General features: G+C 41.8%; 1 long non-coding RNA gene across 1 annotated transcript in view; it reads left to right on the top strand.

Moving 5' to 3' along the window:
• The first annotated feature begins 230 nt into the window (after positions 1-230).
• The window catches only part of LOC134297665 (uncharacterized), a 119023-nt gene continuing 97404 nt past the window's right edge, over positions 231-21849 (top strand). Inside the window, exon 1 of the long non-coding RNA XR_010004490.1 lies at positions 231-742. This is a non-coding gene — a long non-coding RNA (uncharacterized LOC134297665). The remainder of the gene's footprint in view (positions 743-21849) is intronic.

Genomic DNA, 21849 nt, shown 5'->3' with positions numbered 1-21849 from the left:
AGGAAGTACGATAGTGTTTCAGTGTCTGTAGATCAACCCACTATGGGCTCTTCCAGACAGGCCCTATATCCCAGGATTTGATCCCAGGTTTTCTGCTTTAAATTAGATTACCGTATTTTTCGCTTTATAAGACACACTTTTTTCCCCCCAAAATAGAGGGGAAACGTCAGTGCGTCTTATAAACGCAATGTGCGTCCAGGAAGGGAGAATGGGGCGATCTGTGCCGTCCACGCGTGCGCACGGCACAGATCGCCCCATTCTCCCTTCCTGGACGCAGATTGCCAGGGCGATCTGCGGACGCGTCCAGGAAGGGAGAATGGAAGGGAGGGAGCCCTCAGGACCGAGAAGTCTCCTCCTCCTCCTCCATCTCCCTTCCCTCCCAATGGCGGTGGCTTCCCTCGGCGAGCGAGGCCTGGCTTTGTAATGCGCAGAAGCGCCGCCAGAGCCCCTCCTGCCGCCGCTGCCAGAGCCTGAGGAGACAGGCGAGAGAGAGTGAGACAGAGAGGAAGAGGAGGTCGAAGCCGGGCATCGAAGCAGCGGCATCAGCGGCTCATGGCTCGGCGCCTGAGGAGGCCAGAGGCCGGCGCGGCAGGCGAGGCTTCTCGCTGAGGCCCTTCCTCGCTTCCCCCGCTCGCTCGCCCCCGCCATGGCGGTGTTATGGCCTCTTGCTGGAGCGCCAAAGGGTCCCTTGCTTGGAGGTCAGCGCAGCTCCTGCTCCTCGTCGCCGCCGCCTCGTGTCGGGGTAAGTATTGGGGGGCCCTCCACCCCCCTCCTTTGTCCCAGAGCTATGCTATGGAAAACATTTGGGCTCCTCTCTATCCCCCCCCCATTGTCCTTTCTCAGCAAACATCATCCTCCCCTCTATTTCTCTCCTTTGTATCCCAAAGCTATGCTATAGTGTATATACAGGCATGGACAAAACACTCTAGGTGTTTTGGACTTCAACTCCAGCAATTCCTGGCAGCCTAAGGCTGCCAGGAATTGCTGGAGTTGAAGTCCAAAACACCTGGAGGGCCAAAGTTTGCCCATGCCTGGTATATAAGGCATCCCCCCCATAGAGCCCTCTATTTCCCCTCCTTTTGTCCCATTGCACCCCATGGACCCCTCTGTTATTTCTCCCCTTTTGCCCCTTTGTATAAAAGTATTAGGGCTCACTTTCTTTTGCTCTCCTTTTGTCCCAAAGCTTATAATAACATGCTATGCTAATATAATATTACAGTAGAGTCTCACTTATCCAAGCCTCGCTTATCCAAGCTTCTGGATTATCCAAGCCATTTTTTTACTCAATGTTTTCAATATATTGTGATATTTTGGTGCTAAAATCGTAGCGATCTGCGCCTGCATCAAGGAACTAAGGGAGAATTGGGCGATCTGAGCTGTGTGCACGCCAATTCTCCCTTACTGTTATGTTATTTTACTAAAATGTTCTAGGTCATCTTTTAGTTCAAATTATTTTTCCCCATTTTCCTCCTCTGAAAACTAGGTGTGTCTTATCATCAGGTGCGTCTTATAAAGCAAAAAATACGGTATATGAGTCTGCATTGCCAGATAATGTGGGATAAACAGAAAACCTGGCATCAGATCCTGGGATATAAGGCCTGTCTGGAAGGGCCCTAAGCTGCTATGAAGAAACAGCTACAGGACTAACCACAACGTAGTATAAATTCTAATTTTTACTGTCTAAATATCTATTGATGCAAAAGGTTCAGTGACTTTGCTAGGTAAATCCTGTGACTTCAAGAAAATTGTTGAAAATGTGACACAAAAAGAAATGCATAAAAGCATGAAAGTCAAAAATACAGAAAATATAACAACAAACAAATTATATGGAGGTTTGAGTTGTGGTTATTGTTGTTTGAAGCAACACCCTTTCATTTTCCCCCTTTTGTTTTAAAAGGCACGAAGCCTTTTCAAATGTTATTTCACATCCAATTTTCTTTTGCAAAGTCTAGTCTTTTGAAATATGTAGACACAACAAAGCCTGTTGCAAATTCCAGCCAGCATCATACTTAAGGAATACCTGAATTGCTTGAGATAATAATTTTGAAAAGCAAATAGTGTTGAGCTTTAAGATATGTTCAGTTAAATGAAAGGGAAACATGCTTTTTCATCTCTTTTCAACCCTTTTACTAGCCTTCTTCTCATTTCACCAGTAGCATCCTGTTTGTTCTCTAATAAAGATTAATGGGTGTTTTTATAAGCAAAGATGAAAAATAGGGAATGCTGTCATATGTTATGTGCAGAAACATACCTAAAGATCTACGAAGCCTGTCAAGGGCATCTGGGATTTCATACTCTTGGTCCTAATAGGCTAAAATTTTTGGGATATATAATATGAGCTGTCATGTGCTATCCTTTGAAGGTGACCTTATCAAATCAATGCATTACAGGAGATGGAAGAAACTATTCAGTAGCATGCAACAATAGTTTTCAAACTCTGTGATAGAAAAAAAAAACTTGCATTGATTACTTTTTAAAATAAAAGTATTCCATTCTGTATGATAGCATATACATTTATTTAATTTTGTCAAAGCATACACATATCCTCTCAGTTTCTCACTATCAGGAAAAAAGTGTACTCATTCTTTTTATTTATACACAAATAAAAATAAATATGCTCCGTTGAAATCCATATCTTTGAAATAAGCGCACAATCATAGAATCATAGAATCATAGAATAGTAGAGTTGGAAGAGACCTCATGGGCCATCCAGTTCAACCCCCTGCCAAGAAGCAGGAAATCGCATTCAAAGCACCCCCGACAGATGGCCATCCAGCCTCTGTTTAAAAGCCTCCAAAGAAGAAGCCTCCACCACAGTCCGGGGGAGAGAGTTCCACTGCCGAACAGCTCTCACAGTGAGGAAGTTCTTCCTGATGTTCAGGTGGAATCTCCTTTCCTGTAGTTTGAAGCCATTGTTCCGCGTCCTAATCTGCAGGGCAACAGAAAACAAGCTTGCTCCCTCCTCCCTATGACTTCCCTTCACATATTCGTACATGGCTATCATGTCTCCTCTTAGCCTTCTCTTCTGCCGGCTAAACATGTCCAGTTCTTTAAGCTGCTCCTCATAGGGCTTGTTCTCCAGACCTTTGATCATTTTAGTTGCCCTCCTCTAGACACATTCCAACTTGTCAACATCTGCCTTCAACTGTGGTGCCCAGAATTGGACACAGTATTCCAGGTGTGGTCTGACCAAGGCAGAATAGAGTGGTAGCATGACTTCCCTGGATCTAGATGCTATACCCCTATTGATGCAGTCTAAAATCCCATTGGCTTTCTTAGCAGCCGCATCACATTGCTGGCTCATGTTTAACTTGTTGTCCACAAGGACTCCAAGTTCTTTTTCACACGTACTGCTGTCTAGCCAGGCGTCCCCCATTCTGTATCTTTGATTTCCATTTTTTTCTGCCGAAGTGAAGTATCTTGCATTTATCCCTGTTGAATTTCATTTTGTTAGTTTCGGCCCATCTCTCTAGTCTGTCAAGATCATTTTGAATTCTGCTCCTTTCTTCTGGAGTGTTGGCTATCCCTCCCAGTTTGGTGTCATCTGCAAACTTGATGATCGTGCCTTCTAACCCTTCGTCTAAGTCGTTAATAAAGATGTTGAACAGAACCGGGCCCAGGACGGAACCCTGCGGCACTCCACTCGTGACTTCTTTCCAAGATGAAGACGGCGCATTGGTGAGCACCCTTTGGGTTCATTCGCTTAGCCAATTACAGATCCACCTAACCGTAGTTTTGTCTAGCCCACATTTTACTAGTTTGTTTGCCAGAAGATCGTGAGGGACTTTGTCGAAGGCTTTACTGAAATCTAGGTACGCTACATCCATGGCATTCCCTGTATCGACCCAACTCGTAACTCTATCGAAAAAAGAGATCAGATTAGTCTGGCATGACTTGTTTTTAGTAAATCCGTGTTGACTATTACCAATGACTGCATTTGTTTCTAAGTGTTTGCAGACCACTTCCTTAATGATATTTTCCAGAATTTTGCCTGGTATTGACGTGAGGCTGACTGGACGGTAATTGTTTGGGTTGTTCTTTTTTCCCTTCTTGAAGATAGGGACCACATTTGCCCTCCTCCAATCTAATGGGACTTTCCCCATTCTCCAATAACTCTTGGAGTGTGCACAAGTGTGATCAAGAAACATGATCAGGAAAGATTATACCAGAAGTTGTCAAAATTCCCATGTGGAAGACAAACAAATTATTTCAATCAAATATGAAATAAGGATAGTAAAAAATAAACACAGAATCCAGAGAAATACAACTGAAATTGCCTTAATCTGATCATTAGTCTCAACTACAGTAAACTCATTAAACTAATTGAATTTGCAGAGTAATGATTACATTTTCTTCTCAAAGAAATAAAGCAATAATTGTAGCAATTTCCTTCATATTGCAAGAAAGTCTTTGAAAATTATAATTCAGGATTTATTTTGTACAGAAAATGATATTTTCTATGTAAAATGGCAAGGACCTTATTCCCCACCTCCACCTCTCTCCCTTTTAAAACATTTCTAATCCATTGAGGGTAAATTTTTATGATGGAGTTCTTCCTGTGATGCAGGGAAACTTCCTTTCAGCTCTGTCTGGATTTGCTAGGGAAACATCAAAAACAGTTATAAAAAAGAAAGGGGAGAAGACTGTCAGAGATTGTCTTCTGGACTCAGGAATCAGGATATAACTGAAGAAAACACCCAAAAGCATATGGGATGGGAGCTGACAAATTTGCCCAGGTTGAATCACTTCAGTGATGGGGTGTAAGTGGCATTCCTGTGGGTGGAATGTTATTTTATTGTATTTTATTTATTTATTTTAAAAAAAGTGTAATAATTGAAAAAACAAAATTCAAAGTATCTTTGTTTTTTCTGTCTGTACTGCTAGCTTTTAAAATCTTGTACTTCTGCAACGGAGAGTACTGAGATTAAAGAAAAGCCAGTATTTTCAGAAAGCTATCTCTAATTTTTCCTTCACGCTGCTTTTTCCTGTCTCTTATCCCATGTAAATGGCAGTCAGGGAGACAGGAACTGGCTATCTTTTGCTGAGTTCTTTAAGCTTCACAGATATGTCCCCCACATTGCATTACTTTTATATGATATACTTTTATATGATACTCTGGTAGGAAGGGGAAGGGAGTGGAGGAGAAGGCATTAAAACACCTGCTGGCTGGACGCTCACCACCTTGCCTGCCTGCCCTCCTGCTTACCACCCTGCCTGCCTACTCAGGAGAAGGAGACTGTTCTGCGGCCCCTCCCTCATTTGTCTTCTGCTGTAGGCCTACTGCCCCCTCCCTGCCCCCCAGCATTGGTGAGTGGACATAAGGAGGGAGGGAAGACTTTAAAAACTTCTGATATTATTTTTGAGATGGGATCCAACCAACTAAACCGGGACTTGTTGGACCTTTTGTTCTTAGAGTACGAGTGCCTTACTGAAAGTTTAGGCCGCCTTGGAGTGTTACTAAATCGATTAAGTGACTCAAAATCACCAAAAAGAGCCTCCATGGACATATTGCAGGCAGATAAGTACTTACCAAATGATAGTCCAGCCAAGGTGTTCCTTGGGGGGGTAAGTTCCTCGCCAAGACCATCGCAGCCTCTGAGTCCACCATCATGGCCCCTGATACCCTCGGGGGGAGTTTTCCAGGAGGCAACAATCTTGGAATGCTCATTTGGGGGATATTGCCTTTTGGGGCAAATTTTGATGACACCTGTCCCTGGTCAAACCAAAAATCTAGGAAGGCCATGGGGGCCATGGGGGCAGATCCGCCTCAGTGGATGGAAGCAGAGCCATTGGACATTTCTGCAATCCTACAAAAGAATCCAAGGACGATCACCGAGGCCCAAAAGCCGGAAGATCGCTGCAGACGTCGTTGTCTTTCCTTGTCTGAAAGACAAGCTCAGATCAACGCCTTGAAAATGGCGCCTGGTGAGGGGATTGTTAAAAAGGAATTGACCTCCCTATGGCTAAGTCCCAAAGAGAAACAGCACATGTGTAAACGCCGTACGAGAAAGAGACGGAAGCACAATCTAGGGAAAGGCCCCATTTCCGGTGAGCAGTTACTTTGGAGATGTTCCTCCTTAATAGCCTCTGCTAGATCGCACCCAGCTCAAGTATTCAAAATCGTTCGTGCTTTGACCAGTCCGGCTCCCTTAGTCCAAACCCCAGCAACCACGGCTCTTACAGCAGAGGCATTCCAGAAGTTTTTCACTGATAAAATCACCGTGCTTCCATCCCATTCTTGGGTAAGATGATAGAGCGGGCTGTACTGGAACAATTGCAACAATTTCTGGATGATACAGCCGGCCTGGACCCTTCCCAGTCAGGCTTCCGCCCTGGCCATGGGACGGAGACAGTCCTGGTTGCCATTAGAGATGAACTTCGTCGCCAGTCTGATAGCGGCGGATCAGCGCTACTGGTACTTCTTGACCTTACCACAGCATTTGACACCGTTGACTACGATCTAATGATTCACCGTCTCGCCATGTCCGGAGTTCGCAGTCAGGCCCTCAATTGGTTCAACTCATTTCTGTGAAACTGGAGCCAATGCGTGGAGTATATGGAACAAGTCTCTGACAGATCTCCCCTCCTATGTGGGGTACCCCAAGGTGCAATTCTCTCCCCTCTTCTCTTCAACATCTACGTTAGACCCCTTGCTAGTTTGGTTCGGAGTTTCGGCCTAGACTGCTATCAATATGCGGACAACACCCAACTCCTTCTGCGCCTGGAGCCTGGAGCAACGTCCATACCAGACAGTTTCAACTTATGTCTGGAGGCTCTGTCGAACTGGCTACGTGCTAGCAGACTGAAGGTGAACCCAGCGACGACCGAGATTCTCTGGCATGGCCGCTCTACCGGTCTGACTCATTTGCTACCCACCTTCGATGGTGCTGCCCTATCTCCTTTGCCTACCATTAAGAGCCTGGGTGTCGTTTTAGATTCGCAGCTGACAATGGAAGCTCAGGTCGCTGCTGCCAGCAAACAGGCCTTTTTCCATCTACGACAAGCGAGGCAACTGGCACCCTATCTATCTGATGAGGCGCTGGCAACAGTCATCCATGCCACGGTCACGTCTAGGCTGGACTATTGCAACGCCCTGTATGTTGGCCTTCCGATGTCCATGACCCGAAAGCTCCGTATTGTTCAGAATGCGGCAGCCAGGCTACTCACAAGAACACCCATGAAATGCCACATAACACCAGTGCTGCAGCATCTGCATTGGCTCCCAACTGATTACCGTGGTCTATATAAGATGCTAGTTTTGACCTTCAAAACTCTTTACAGCCAGGGCCCATCGTACCTTAGAGACCGTCTCTCCTTCTCCCATCATCAGAGGTCGCAACGACCATCCCAACGAGTCTTACTTTATGTACCGGGTCCTAGAGAAGTGCACTTGGAAAGGACCAGGCGCAGAGCTTTTTCTATTTCTGCCCCTGCCTTATGGAATGCCTTGCCGCCCTATATGAGAGCCATGCGTGAGTTAGGGCCTTTTACCCTCGCACTCAAGACCTGGCTCTTTACTAGAGCTTTTAATCTATGTTAATTTTATTAATATTTTTATGTATGTATTTTTATCCTTTACAATTTTATCTTGTAAATCGCCTAGAGCATCATGGATGGAGGGTGATTAATAAGTAATTAAATGATGATGATGATGATGATGATGATGATGATGATGATATGAGGTGTTGGAGGGGGCGTAATTGAAAAACAGAAGGAAAGAGGGAGCAATGAGCTTTGGTAAATCCTTTTGCCTGAAGAAAAGCTTTGCAGTGCAAGAGACACCACAGCAAAGCCTGCTGTCTCACCACCCAGCAATAGAAGGGCACACTTGGAATTGGTGAATTCCATTGGGTTGCTGTGAACACAGCACAAGAAACACTTCAAAGGAGCCTCCTGCTTTCTCCCCTTTGCTCCCTCCATCCATCTCATTCAGAGATCTGAATTCTAAGAGGTTTCTCTACCGTCAGCACAATAAATCAGTGTCTACGTTCTCCTCCAGTGCAACAGGATGGGAGAGAGAGAAAAGCCCCAGTATCCCCAGAGTTCCCCCCCCCCCCAAAAAAAGTTTTCTTTTTTTAAAAAATGGAGTGGACAGAAACTGCACTCATTGGTGTGATAAATTTGAAAATGGGTTATTTTGGGAGAAAGAAAAAAAAATATGATAAGGAATGCCAAACAGAACTATGTGCTTTGTAATACTGCACGACTAAACACCAGGATAATAATAATAATAATAATAATAATAATAATAATAATAATAATCTTTATTTGTACCCCGCCACCATCTCCCCAACGGGAGATTACATGGGGTCATGCCCAGAACAATACAATATAAAACAACAAATCATAATGCATTAAACAATACAATAAAAGAAAATATACACTACAGTAAACAAAATCAAAAGAACAGTAGAACAATAAAACCAAGGGCGGGCCACATGAACACTAGGTTAAAACTCAGGGTGAGAAAGGAAGTAGGAGTGAAAACCACAGAGAACAGGGTTATAGAGTGGTGGGGCAATCTGGAGGACAGATATTGAAGGAGAGCAGCAAAAGGGATATATGTAGCAATTACTTTCCAAAAGCACAGTGGAAGAGCCATGTTTTCAGGTTTTCAGGATAATATGATCCTCTCCCCCTCCCCCTCATGGGATAAGGTCTTAAATGTGAATTTTGCACATGTCATGATCAGGATTCTTCTTGTCAACCCCCCCCCCCCCCCCCCCGCACTATATTCCTTATATCCCTATTGCAGAAGAGTTGATTTAATGGATCCACTCTGCTTTGGTTAACACCTGGATTCAAGACAATTTAGGTAAGAGTTTTTACATCCCTAACAACCAAGGAATAGTTGAAATATTTGCTAAGAAATCCCAATGTAGGGAAGAAGATTCAGCAGCAGACAAATTTAGGACACTGAACCAGGCACGTAGAACCATTGCTACCTAGAACTATGAAACACTTTTTTTGTTCATAAAGGAGGAATGAGTTAAAGCTAAGCAAGCTGTTTGTCAAGAAATCAAATATTTCCATAGTTCAGGGAAAGAACAAAATCACCCATGCCCAGACTTTGCCAACAGTAGGCAAGATTGGAAAAAAAGATGACTGAGTAAAGCTTTAGAGAACCACAACAGTGTAGACATTGCTTGGCTAAATGAATCAATGGTTTGAGTTGCCATAGTTTTTTATGTGCCATTACAGGTTTTCTGATCAATATTGAGGTCTCAAGCATGCAGTTGGAAAACCAGTATTTTCTTGAATTTAGCTATAGTTTTTGAAGATATAAAAAACAAGTATAAAAAGCTCTCAAACAAGTTTGCTTGCAGATTAATGCTTGGAATATTCTGCACATTTTCAGAGACATTACATTTACTGAACTCTGGGAATTGCTTTTAAGTAGACATTATGTTATTGCAGTAGGAATTTTTCTCAACATTCATGTTCATAAATATATGTTGACATATACATGCACAATAGGAGCCCCAGTGGCAAAGTGTGTTTAAGCACTGAGCTGCTGAACTTGCAGACCGAAAGGTCCCAGGTTCAAATCCTTCACCTTATTTGCACAAATATGTGGTGACTTCAGAAAAATAAAATATCTTGAGTGACAAAGAGTAACAAAGAGCAATGATTTAATCCAGTTTTTGTAAGATTTTAATATGCTACAATTAAAAGGCAGAAAAAGAAATAGGGAAAAGAAAACATTTCATATTAATACCCATAATCCTTTGATGCTTCAGAAAACACCCCTGATAACATATATTATACACTGACATAATGCAGCCTGAAGATGACTTGAAACCATGTTCCTGGAAGATCTGGATCTTTGCTGGTGTTTTTTTTTTTTTTTAACCAAGGGGTAAGCTTCAGTAAAAGGTTTACTCCATGTTAAAACACATTAGCTTGGGTGTGTTGTTTGAACACCCCAGACTAATGTGTTTCCCATACTGCAATTTGTGAAGTGTAAATTAATCCCCAGATATTGTTGTGATTTTTTCCTACAATTTACTTTAAAAGTTCAAAATAATTTCAGTTACAAGCAGATGGAGATGGAAATAATGTTACAAAATCTTTGAGGAAATAACATGTTCCTGAAATGTTTGCAAACCCTGACAAGGAAATTCTTAATACATTAAGTATTCATTAGTATTCTCATCATTTGAGATGGATAGTTTTTTGCACAGAAAACAGATTTTTCTGGGTTGGAAATAGTATTTTTGTGAAGAAATGCTGGGCACCGCAGTTGAAGGGAGATGTTGACAAGCTGGAATGTGTCCAGAGGAGGGCAACTAAAATGATCAAAGGTCTGGAGAACAATCCCTATGAGGAGAGGCTTAAAGAACTGGGCATGTTTAGCCTGCAGAAGAGAAGGCTAAGAAGAGACATGATAGCCATGTACAAATATGTGAGGGGAAGTCATAGGGAGGAGGGAGCAAGCTTGTTTTCTGCTGCCCTGCAGACTAGGACACGGAACCATGGCTTCAAACTACAGGAAAGGAGATTCTACCTGAACACCAGGAAGAACTTTCTCGCTGTGAGGGCTGTTCGGCAGTGGAACTCTCTCCCCCAGACTGTGGTGGAGGCTCCTTCTGTAGTGTCTCAGAGATCTCCGAGTCGTGACCCTGTCGCATATTATGGATCAGACCGAAGAAGAGATGGGGTTTCTGCCATTTCCCCATGATTCTGTTCCCTTCCAGATGTCCCCTGTTGACAGTTTTAGCCCACAGTTAATTAAAAAGGGCCTTGACTCACAGCTCGGTTCTCCAGAGAAAGCTATGTTTGACCGCAAATTGTTTTGGGAAACATCTCGCGCGGAGAAGCAGAATTTGAGGAGAAGCGCTAGATTAGCGGAGAAAGCAAGCGTTAATTAAGCCGGTTCCCTTGAGAGTTTCCCGGGAGGATTGCATCTGGCAAAGTTGTTGACTTGGTCCACTTTCCCTTGGGAAAGAGTGTTCAGACACCTGGCTGGAAAGGAGTGCGAAGTCCCATAAAAGTTCTGGGCGCCGACTGTCCTTTGCGGTGTTCAACATGTCAGTCAAGGAATTCACATCGACTCTAGTTCTGCAGTGTGCTACTCTCAAGTAGACCGGCGTTGCGTCTCGTCTCCCTGTCAAGTCTGGACAGCGTTTTGGCTTTACCACGACTAACTTTGCCTTGCCTTGCATCCTAGCCTCAGATTTGAGCCCTGGAACTCTTTGATAGATCTTGCCTTAATCCCCACTCAAACAGCCTAAAGGTTTGAGTGTGTTTCGGTTATTGGATTTAAAACTTTGAACTCTAATACTGGATATCTACTTTCACATTACTGGACTATATTTGGCCTTTCCTGAAAGGTCTATTGCTGGACTATATACTCTGCTTATTTTTAGTTGTCTCCTTTATTTCCTTAATAAAGATATTAGATTGTTTATTGGCCTTCGTGTCTGATTCCCAGTGCTCACGCTGCCCTGAGGTGTCACACCTTCTTTGGAAGCTTTTAAACAGAGGCTGGATGGCCATCTGTCGGGGGTGCTTTGAATGCGATTTCCTGCTTCTTGGCAGGGGGTTGGACTGGATGGCCCATGAGGTCTCTTCCAACTCTACTATTCTATGATTCTATGATTTTATGATTCTATAAGGAGCAATTTGTGGATTTCACAGAGGCTGATCCACAACATTAGAACATTATATATTTGTGCAGAAAGTGCTCTTTTCTGCACAAAATGTAACATGTACATTTTTATCACATTAAGTGAATAATGTTTGAAAACTGTAATTTTCAAAGTGTTTCTAGAGTGGCAACAAAGTTCCTACAATTCCTTGTTATGTTACATCTTTCAAGAACACAATTTGCAAAGAATTACACCCATGCAGACATAAAATGGCTAATTTGTCACTATTCCTATTTGTTCTATGAAGAGTTTTTTTGTCTTCAGATCCATTGAGAACAATATATTGATATGTTTTGCTATCCAGCCCTTCCTTTTGTCCTGACATAATTAACTCTCTTCCTGTTATTAATGATACCCAAGTGAAAATACAGTAGATCTGTGGCCTGCCTTCTTAATAATGAATAAAGGTGATGTATTGTATGAAACTGACTTAATAATTTCCACAGTTATATCAAGCAAAGACAAACTGTAGTGGTCACTAGAAAATATATTGTACTGAGAAATGATTTATCAGCTGTATGCATGGTATAATACTCAAGTGAAGCACTGAGAAGTTAGACTATTAGAAATGTAAAAGTTTCCTCATGCTAGTTATTATTTATCTATTTTGCTTTATTAAACACAAGTAAATATACGGTATTCACAACCAGCCTTCTGAAAGTTTCTCTGAGCCACCAGAGGCTCCAAACTAATTGTAGAAGTACAGATATCTATCTATCTATCTATCTATCTATCTATCTATCTATCTATCTATCTATCTATCTATCTATCTCAGATAGTTACATGAGTTAAAAAAATTGGTACTATAGTAATGCAAATGATGAGAAAATGGAAAATCAAAATCTATATTTTATGCTTAAATGTTTAATGTTACTATATGTTATATATTAATAATAAAATGTATTATATTTATAAAACTTGTATTAAAAAAGCCTGGAGCTCCTGAATAAAATGTAGTCAACCAGTCGACCAACAGGTAGATCTCCAATCTTGTATTGAAATGCACATCTGCCATAGGTTTGTTAACCCTATCTATTCTCTCTTATATATAGGAGGGTTTACATTTTATCATTACATGTCTCACTGCTACACCTCTGTGTTTCTCTTCCATCAGCACATAAATCTTGACATTATTATTATTATTATTATTATTATTATTATTATTATTATTATTATTATTGTGGTTTATTCATTCAGTCGCTTCTGACTCTTCGTGACCTCATGGACCAATCCATGACAGAGCTTCCTGTTGGCCGTCACCACCCCCAGCTCCCTCAAGGTCAAGCCAGTCACTTCAAGGATAACATCTATACATCTTGCCCTTGGTTGGCCCCTTTTCCTTTTTCCTCCCTTTCCCCCCAGCACCATTATCTTCTCTAAGCTTTCCTGTCTTCTCATTATGTGGCCAAAGTACTTTATCTTTGTCTCTAATATCCTTCCCTCCAGTGAGCAGCCAGGCATTATTTCCTGGAGTATGGACTGGATGGATTTCCTTATGGTCCAAGGCACTCTCAAAATTTTCTTCCAACACCACAGTTCAAAAGCGTCTATCTCCGCTCAGCCTTCCTTATGGTCCAGCTCTCACATCCATAGGTTACTACGGGGAATACAATTGCTTTAACTATGCAGACCTTTGTTGCCAGAGTGATGTCTCTTCTCTTCACTATTTTATCGAGATTGGTCATTGCTCTCCTCCCAAAAAGTAAACATCTTTTAGAGCTTTTTTATAGAGCTTTTTCTATTTCTGCCCCTGCCTTATGGAATGCCTTGCTGCCCTATATGAGAGCCATGCGTGAGTTAGGGCCTTTTACCCTAGCACTCAAGATCTGGCTCTTTACTAGAGCTTTTAATCTATGTTAATTTTATCAATATTTGTATGTATGTATTTTTATCCTTTACAATTTTATCTTGTAAATCGCCTAGATTATCTTGGATGGAGGGCGATTAATAAGTAATTAAATGATGATGATGATGATGATGATGATGATGATCTTCTGATTTACTGGCTGCCGTCTGCATCTGCAGTAATCTTTATGCCTAGAAATACAAAGTCTGTCACTGCCTCCACATTTTCTCCCTCTATTTGCCAGATATCAATCAGTCTGGTTGCCATAATCTTGGATTTTCTATGTTTAACTACAACCCAGCTTTTGCACTTTCTTCTTTCACTTTGGTTATTAGACTCTTCAGTTCCTCCTCACTTTCAGCTATTAAAGTGCATACCTGAAGTTGTTAATGTTTTTCCAGCAATTTTAACTCTAGCTTTGGACTCATCAAGCCCCGCACATCACATGATGTGTTCTTCTTACAAGTTGAATAGGTAGGGTGAGAGTATACAACCCTACTGTACTCCCTTCCCAATCTTGAACCGGTCTGTTCTTACTGTTGCTACTTGGTCATTATACAGATTCCTCAGGAGACAAACAAGGTGACTTGGTATCCCCATACCACCAAGAACTTGCAAAATTTACTATGATCCACATAGTCAAAGGCTTTAGAATAGTCAATAAAACAGAAATAAATGTTTTTCTTTATTTATGTATACTCCGTTTTTTCTCCCACAACAGGGACCCAAAATGGCTTAAATATAAAAGCATAAGCATAACCATTTAAAATATACAAATATACAAACATTAAAACAGGATTAAATCTAAACAACATTTAAATTTTTCCCAGTTAAAAATCATTAAATAAATTCAAAGTTTCAAACCATGGTGCCCCCTGATTTGATCTTAAAAACCTTCATCTTTAAAAGCCTGCCTGAAAAAAAGATTTTCTGGCTTGCCTTGGCAGAGAGTCCCAGTCAGGGGGCGGCCACTGAGAAGAACCTCTCCCTTGTTATTACCAACTAGGCTTGAGATGGAGGTGGGACTGAGAGAAGGGCATCTCTTGAAGATCTTAAGGCCTGGACAGGTTTGTACAAGGGGATGTGGTCGAACAAATAGCCTATACCTAAACCATCTAGGGCTTTAAAGGTCATAACCAGCACTTGGAATTGTGCCTGGAAACATGCTGGCAGCCAGTGGAGCTGCTGCATCAGGGGTGTTGTCCATTCCCTGTAGCCAGCCTCCGTGGGCAATCTGGCTACAGCTCTTTGGGACAGCTGAAGTTTCCAAGCACTCTTCAGAGGCAGCCCCACATAGAGTGTGTTACAGTAATCCAGACAGGATGTAACTAAGGAATGTATCATCGTGGCCAGATCTGGCTTCTCAAGGAACTGGCACAGTTGGTGCACAAGCTTTAATGGTGCAAAGGCCCTCCTGGCCACGACAGATACCTGGGCCTTCAGGTTCAATACCAAGTCTAGTAAGACCCCCAAACTGTGAACCTGTGTCTTCAGGAAGAGTGTAACCTCATCTAGCACAGGGTGAATCCTTATTTCCCGGGTTGCCTTTCAACTGACCACGAGTACCTCTGCCTTGTTTGGATTAAGTTTCAATTTGTTTGCCCTCCAGTCCATTAGTGATGACAGGCATTGGTTTAGGGTCAGTACAGCTTCCTTGGCTTTAGGTGGAAATGAATAGTAGTGCTGGGTGTCATCTGCAGACAGGTAGCACTGTACTCCAAAAGCCTAGATGACTTCTCCCAGCAGTTTCATGTTTAAGTTTAAGCAGCATGGGGGACAAAATGGAAGTACGGCCCTCCAGGAAGGACCGGCACCACTTTAAGGTGAGTTGGCCCAGAAGGATACCATGACCAATGGTATCAAAGCCACTGAGAGATCCAGGAAAACTAACACTCCCCCTGTCTAGCTCTCTTTGTAGGTCTTCTAAGGTGACCAAAGCTGTCTCTGTTCAATGACCAGGCCTGAAACAAATTGAAATTGATCTAGATAATCTGCTTCATCCAGAAATCCCTGGAGTTGGGAGGCCATCACATGCTCCAGAACCTTGCTCAGAAATTGCAAGTTGTACATTGACTGATAGCTGTCCATTATAGAGGGATTCAGGGGTGGCTTTTTAATATAGGTTTCACAACTGACTCCATTAAGGAAGTTGGGACTTGGCTTTGTTCCAAGGAGGCTTGACTCTCTAAGTTGAACTATGTCTGTTGAAAGTCTTAGATCAGTAGTTCTCAACCTGTAGGTCCTCAGGTGTTTTGGCCTACAACTCCCAGAAATCCCGGCCAGTTTACCAGCAAATTATGCAGAAAATGTGATGTGTAAAATGTATGTATACAAAAAGAAAAACAATAATTTTTAAAAAGGAAAAAAAACTTCACCACCAATATCCCAATTGTTAATTCCTTAAGAACCTGTTGATTTTATGCTATAAAATAGCATGGGTAATTTTGAGAACACCATGTGTTACTGTTAAAAGGTAATATTTATTTATTTATTTATTTATTTATTTTAAATAGCACTAACTGAATGGATTCTCATCTTCATTTCCCAGAGAGGGAAGCCTGTTTACTTAACATAAAATTGTTAATAAAATCACAACTAGCCCTAACTGGAAATAAAATTGGACGGTGAACAAATGGCACCAGAAAGCAGCCTATTCCTGTGCCAAAACTATTCAATTTTTTTTGCTGCAATTAGCTGCCCCAGAGTCGATAGATTAATTTTGTGAAAGATTTACAATGCTTCAATAAAAGAGTAGAATTGGTGGCAGTGACTGGGGAGGAAACTGGCCTGGACATTGCCTAGGTTCCACACAAATATAATTTCTTCCAGCAATAGGAAAATGCATAGAAGTCTGATCAACATTATTGATTACTAAAGTGGTTCCAATTGCAAGTTGGTCCTTCCAGCCTAACAACTGTAATTTGCAAAGCCAGCTGCTGCATGATTGAAAGGTGCCAGATAATTATAAAACAAAAAGATCATTTATGTCTCTTTTTTGTGTGTGGACTAAAAATATTGGTGAGAAAGAGGAGTTTTGAACAAAAGGTGCAGAGGGAACAGAAATGATGACATTAGAAATGATGAAGATGGCTTGGCTGAAAAAAATACACAAGCACATCTTAATGTCAGGAAGAAGGGGAAAAAACTGCATGTAGGTATGGGTGGCTAAGACATTTAGTCTAAATACAATTAGATTATGATCTGGGAATTACTTATGTTGACAGAAATAGTCTTAATTTCGTACATTTCTTAATTTTTTCTATACTTGTGCCTAAAGAAAGAACCCATGGTATCCTCTACAACCTCAGGCATTTTCTCTTTTGTACTAAGTAAATAATAGGCTTGTCCGATCGATGGAAAAATGTTTCAATTCTCGTTTCTAAAGTAGGGGGTGCTGGCTCTTCGATATAGAAATTATTTCGTAATGTTTCACCCAAAATTTTCGGATATTTCCGAAAATTCGTAATGTTTCTAAAATGTTTCTGAAATGGCGGACGCGCATGCGCAATTGCCAAAAACAGGAAACCGGGGGAGACTTTTCTGGGGGTCTCCCGCCCTCATTTCTTGAGCTATTCTCATCAAATTTGGTACAGTGGGAGAACACATTCCACACTCTTTGCTCAACAAATTGCAGAATGTTTCCTGTCTCCTATGATTTTTGGCGAATTTTCATAACTTTTTATAATACACTATTTTTCAATATTTGAAGAAACCTGTTCCTGGTTTGAAAGTTTTATTTCCTGTTCAATTGGGTTCTTATCACTGTAAAAGTCCCTCTTCTACTTGTGTAGACTTTGGATTAGAAATGCAGCACACGCCAAGCAATGCCTTGACAGGATTGGCAACGTCCTTTGGAAACTATAAATTGCCTTTGAACCTTTTGATCAATGGTGCCACTGGCTGACCTCGTGATTGCAAAAATGAAACTCTGGCTGAGGACTTTGGATTAGAAATGCAGCACACGCCAAGCAATGCCTTGACAGGATTGGCAACGTCCTTTGGAAACTATAAATTGCTGTGGACCCTCTATTGAATCAAATCAATGTCTGACTTTGTGATTGCAGAAATAAAACTCAGCCCAAGGCTTGGGAATAGAAATGGAGCGTGAGGGAAGCAATGCCTTGGCGGGTGCCCCACGTCCTTTGGAAACTATTTCCTCCAATGTACCCTTTAGGTTTGAAAACAATGTGTGTATTTGTGATTGCTGCAATAACACTCAGCCCGGGGGCTTGGGATTACAAACGGAGCGGGAGGGAAGCAATGCACTTGCAGGAACACAGACGTCCTTTGGAAACTATTATTTTCAAGTTCCCCCCCTTTCAGGATTGCAAAGAAGGGCTGATGTGGTGATTGCTAAATTCCAAAAAAAGAAAACAGAAAGGCAAAAGGTCTCCCTCAGGAATAGATGGAAAGCACCCCAAGCTCAGCACTAGCAGGGACGCAGACGTCCTTTGGAAAAAAAAAGTTCCCTAAAGCCAGCCACAGCAAGGACTCTGCCCCAAGCCCCCAGCCAATTTCCCCCCCCCCCCAAAAAACACAATATCGAACCAGCAACAACAGAAACACTCTACCCCCAGTCACTTAGCCCTCTCTCCCCCAAGCAAGCAAGCAGCTTCCCAGCGCGCGCGAAACACCCTCTCTCCTCAGTATCCCAACCCAGAATGGCTTGGCTCGGTTGGGGAGGGGATTTTTATAGAGATCCTCCACGTGGACGCGGAGGACGCTAGCCCCCACCTTTTTCAGCCATTGTGGAAGTCTCTGATTGGCCAGGGAGCGGTAGCCATGTTATGCTGCGCTAGGCTCCCATTCATGTTAGGTTGCAGAAACAAAAAAAAATATTTTTTTTAAAAAAAATTAAAACAAATGTTTTGGAAGGAAAAATTTAACGAAAATTTTAAGAAACAATTAGCGAATGGGCCAACGATGGTTCGAATTACATTGCCAGTTGCGCCCAGGGAAAACGTTTCAATACTCATTTCAAAAAACGAGAACAATCCGAAATAATTACGAAACGAGAAACGTAACGAATATTTGGACAACCCTAGTAAATAATATATTTTGCTTTTTAGCATTGCGTTTGTGGATTCATAACCTAATGTAATTGTTCTTATCTGTAACCATGCACTAACTGTTCTGATGTTTCCTTCCCCACCCACCCACCAGTGAATGAACATATAACCAAGAGGCAGGACCCCTGATGCAATTCCTCATCACAGCCTCATCTATTGTGTGTATAAAGGTAAAGGTTTCCCCTGACTTTAAGTCCAGTCATGTCTGACTCTGGGGCTTGGTGCTCATTTCCATTTCTAAGCTGAAGAGCCGGCGTTGTCCGTAGACACCTCCAAGGTCATGTGGCCAGCATGACTGCATGGAGCGCCGTTACCTTCCCACCGGAGCGGTACCTATTGATCTACTCACATTTGCATGTTTTCAAACTGCTTGGTTGGCAGAAGCTGGAGCTAACAGCGGGCGCTCACTCTGCTCCTGGGGTTTGAACCTGGGACCTTTCGGTCTGCAAGTTCAGCAGCTCAGTGCTTTAACACACTTCGCCGCCGGGGCTCCTTGCTGTGTGTATATGTTTATGTAAATCCTTATAAGCTGTAAAAATCCTCCTCCTTGTGCCCCGATTGCCAGTTCAACATATATACTTTGCATGATTCAGCAACTCTCTATTAAGATAGGGTCAAGCTAGATGTTCCTTAGTTATGTCTCCTTAACTAAGTAGCCCATTTAGATTATTATTATTATTATTATTATTATTATTATTATTATTATTATTATTATTATTATTATTATTTTATTATTATGACACAGCAAACAAGATAGATATGCTGGATTTCGTATCATAAAATCACAAGTCGAACACTTCCCAAGTGTCTAGGACTGTGTGATGTATTTTCGGATGATGCGTGCAGATCCCAGTGGGGTGGCCTTTTGCAGTTGGCAGATCGTGATTTTGTCAATGTCTATTGTTTCCAAATGCCGGCTGAGATCTTTTGGCACGGTACCCAATGTGCCAATCACCACCGGGACCACCTGTACTGGTTTCTGCCAGAGTCTTTGAAGTTCAATCTTGATGTCCTGATAGCGGCTGAAGTTCAATCTTGATGTCCTGATAGCGGCTGAGTTTTTCCTGTTGTTTTTCGTCAATGTGACTGTCACCTGGGATGACGACATCAATGATCCAAACCTTTTTCTTTTCCACAACTGTGATGTATGGTGTGTTGTGTTCCAGAACTTTGTCAGTCTGGATTTGGAAGTCCCACAGTATCTCTGCGTGCTCATTTTCCAATACTTTTGCAGGTTTGTGATCCCACTAGTTCTTTACTGCTGGGAGGTGGTACTTGAGGCATACGTTCCAATGGATCATTTGGACCACATGGTTGTGCCTCTGTTTGTAGTCTGTCTGTGTGATTTTCTTACAGCAGCTGAGGATATGATCAATGGTTTCATCGGTTTCCTTGCACAGTCTGCATTTTGGGTCATCAGCTGATTTTTTTTATCTTGGCCTTAATTGCATTTGTTCTGATGGCTTGCTCTTGTTCTGATGGATCCTCTTGCAAGGATCAGGCCTTCTGTCTCCTTCTTCAGTGTCCCATTTGTGAGCCAGAACCGGGTCTTCTCCTTATCAGCTTTTCCTTCAATTTTGTCGAGGAACTTTCCATGCAATGTTTCGTTGTGCCAGCTGTCAGCTCTAGTTTGTAGTGCGGTTTTCTTGTACTGGTTTTTTGTCTGCTGTGCTTTGAGGAGTTTCTGACTTCAATCAAAGCAAGTTCTTCACTTTGCTTTACATATTCTGCCAGGGCATGTTCTTCTTCTTTGATTGCTTGCTTTACGTGTAAGAGTCCTCTGCCCCCTGATCTTCTAGGGTGCAGTGAATGATGAATGGTCATGAGTTTTCTTGTTTTTTTGTCCAAATTGTCCAGTTCTGCCTATGTCCAATTTATAATGCCAGCAGTATATCTTATGACAGGAATGGCCCAGGTGTTTATGGCCTTGATGGTGTTGCCTCCATTGAGCTTGCTTTTGAGAATTTTCTGACCCTTTGTGTGTATTCTTTGCTGACCACAGTTTTCACATGTTCATGCTTGATGTTGTCCAGCTGTAGTATGCCCAGATATTTATAGGCCTCTGGCTGGTGACACTTTATTGTTTGGCCATTAGGCATATTTATGCCCTCACTTTAAATGATTTTTCCTTCTTCAATGCCACTGTCGAACATTTGTCCAAACCAAACTCCATGCTGATATCAGTGCTAAAAATTCGGACAGTGTTGGTCAGAGACTGGATTTCAGTTTCCGTTTTCCCATACAGCTTCAGGTCATCCATGTACATCAGATGTGAAATTTTGTGAGATTTTTTCGATGTTTGATAGCCGAGATATGTTTTTTGTAAGATTGCTGACAGAGGGATCATGGCAATAATGAAAAGCAGAGGGGACAATGAATCTCCCTGGAAAATCCCTCTTCTGATGTTGACAAGTCCATAGTTTTCATTTCCAACAAACAGTTCAGTTTTCCAGTGCTCCATCATGTTTTCAATGAAGGTGCTAACATTTTTATAAATCCTGATGTCATCCAGGCACTTGATGATCCAGCTGTGTGGGAGTGAGTCAAAGGCACTTTTTGTAGTCAATACACATCATGTGAAGGTTAGCTTTTCGGCTCTTACAGTTCTCCAGAATTATTTCGTCAATCAATAACTGGTCTTTTGTGCCCCTGCTTTTCCGTTTGTTGCCTTTGTGTTCATCTGGCAAGATGTTTTTTTTCTTCAAGATAATCTTGAACTTTGTCAGCTATGATGCCAGTCAGTAGTTTAATCATAGTGGGCAGACATGTTATTGGCCTATAGTTTCCTGGTGCTGCTCCTTTTGCTGGATCCTTTTGTACCAGGTATGTTCTTCCAGTTGTTAGCCATTCACTGATACTTCCTTTCTGCAGCATCTCATTGAATTGTTGGGCCATTTTTCCATGTATACTAATCAGATGTTTGAGCCAAAATCCATGAAGTTGATCACTACCAGGCGATGTCCAGTTCTTGACTTTTTGCACTCGTTTGCTGATCATTTCAGTTGTTATTTCCATCTGTTCCATTTTGTTCTGTGAGAATTTTTTTCAAACTCCTTTATCCACCCAGCATTTTTGTTGTAGTTCTTATTATTTTCCCAAAGTTCTTTCCAGAACTTCGTTGTTGCAGTTTTCTCTGGCTTTATGGTTACTGTATCTGTTGTTTGGTTCAGACTCTTTGGTCTGATTATTATTATTATTATTATTATTATTATTATTATTATTATTATTATTATTTTCATCTTTAGAGTCTGAGTTGTGTTTTTGTGTGTGTTTCTGGGAGAAA

Source organism: Anolis carolinensis, chromosome 3 (assembly GCF_035594765.1).
Source record: "Anolis carolinensis isolate JA03-04 chromosome 3, rAnoCar3.1.pri, whole genome shotgun sequence".
In the NCBI taxonomy this organism is placed as follows: Eukaryota; Metazoa; Chordata; class Lepidosauria; order Squamata; family Dactyloidae; genus Anolis; species Anolis carolinensis.
This window is presented reverse-complemented; position numbering and strand designations above follow the sequence as displayed.